Source organism: Bison bison, unplaced genomic scaffold, assembly GCF_000754665.1.
Source record: "Bison bison bison isolate TAMUID 2011002044 unplaced genomic scaffold, Bison_UMD1.0 scf7180017864327, whole genome shotgun sequence".
Taxonomy (NCBI): domain Eukaryota; kingdom Metazoa; phylum Chordata; class Mammalia; order Artiodactyla; family Bovidae; genus Bison; species Bison bison.
This window is the reverse complement of record NW_011494899.1, coordinates 4,113,457-4,115,071: the sequence shown is the minus strand read 5'-3', so window position 1 is coordinate 4,115,071 and position 1,615 is coordinate 4,113,457.

The window sequence follows — 1,615 nt, the reverse complement described above, 5'->3', positions numbered from 1 at the left end:
TCACATGTTTGTGAAGTCGGCAAATCCGAAGTCCATGGGGAGCTTGGCAAGCTGGAAACTCAAGCAGGATTTCTATGTTAGAGTCTTGAGGCAGAATTCTTTTTTTCAAGGAACCTCATTTTTTTGTGTTTGAGCCTTCAACTGATTAGATGAGACCCACACCAGTCCATCCTAAAGGAAATCAGTCCTGAATACTCAATGGAAGAACTGATGCTGAAGCTGAAACTCCAATACTTTGGCCACTTGATGTGAAGAACTTCATTTGAAAAGAACCTGATGCTGGGAAAGATTGAAGGCCAGAGGAGAAGGGGACGACAGAGGATGAGATGGTTGGATGGCATCACTGACTTGATGGGCATGAGTTTGAGCAAGCTCCGGGAGTTGGTGATGGACAGGGAAGCCTGGTGTCCATGGGGTCGCAAAGAATCGGACATGGCTGAGTGACTGAACTGAACTGAACCCACACCATCAAAGATAACCTTCTTAAAGTCAGTTGACTGTAAGTGTTAATCACAGCTGCAAATACCTTTTCAGCAACATCTAGGCTAGTGTTTGACTAGAGAGGTCCAACCCATGACCAGGAATTGAGCCCTTGGGATCTGCTCCACTTGTCACATAACCAACAACACACTCCTGGCTTGCTCTGGGCCTCATAGTCTTCCTTAGGAAACTGACTATCACAGCACAGTCCCTCCAAAGCCTCAGGAAGAACTTTCCATATTAAAGTGCCCCGGTTAGAACAGGTAGGGTTCAGCATCTCCTCGGCTAAGCATGGTCCCAGTGCTGTCTCTAGTGCCTTAAACCCCACTGAGTTCAACCCACTGGAGTGCCAAGCACCTACATCGTTGCCAGGACCCCTGAGTTTCCCTGACTTCACTGCCCGTGTCCTTCCTCACTAGACTAAAAGGGCCCCTGTGGTGCATGCCATCTTCCCAAAGAGTGGGACCCTCTTAGCGCTCTGCCAGCAGCTGAGCCTGTCAGCTGCCAAGTGGTTCCTGCCTCTCCTAGGGTCTTGGGCCCCAGCTCTTTGGGACCATTTGGCTTTACTAGGTCAGGCTGCAGAGAAACTAAGGAGTTGTGGAGAGTATGGCTTTCCTGAAAAAGGAGTCCCAGGTAGCTTAGGCCCTCTTGCTGCTCTGAGCTCGCACTGTATTTTACCACTTGGTCTCTTACCCCATCCCCATCGTCCCACCTGTGCCCCAGCCCCCTTAGCAATCTGTGAAAACAGGCAGCTATTATTAAGATTTTCACCAGTTTTGAGGACATAAACTCTTGTGTTTTGCGCCCAAATTTACTGTCTCTCTTTCACTTGTCACCTCCATGAGACTAAACACAGCCCCCTCCCAACTCTCCCCCACTCTTAGCTTTCAAAAGAGATTCCCTCACACCAAACATTTTGCAAATATAAGTAGAATTTCCTTAAGACTTGGTCGTGATAACTGGTTGAAGTTCATTTCCTGACCAACGGGACCTAGGGATACTTTGTCATTTATTTATTTCTTTATTTATTCATTTATCCCAAACGTGACTACTTCCCAGGTGCAAAGCTTGCTCCAGCAAGAGTCAGCCCTAGAGGGAGTGAGGTGGTTATGAGCATTTATTTGTCTGTGTCGTA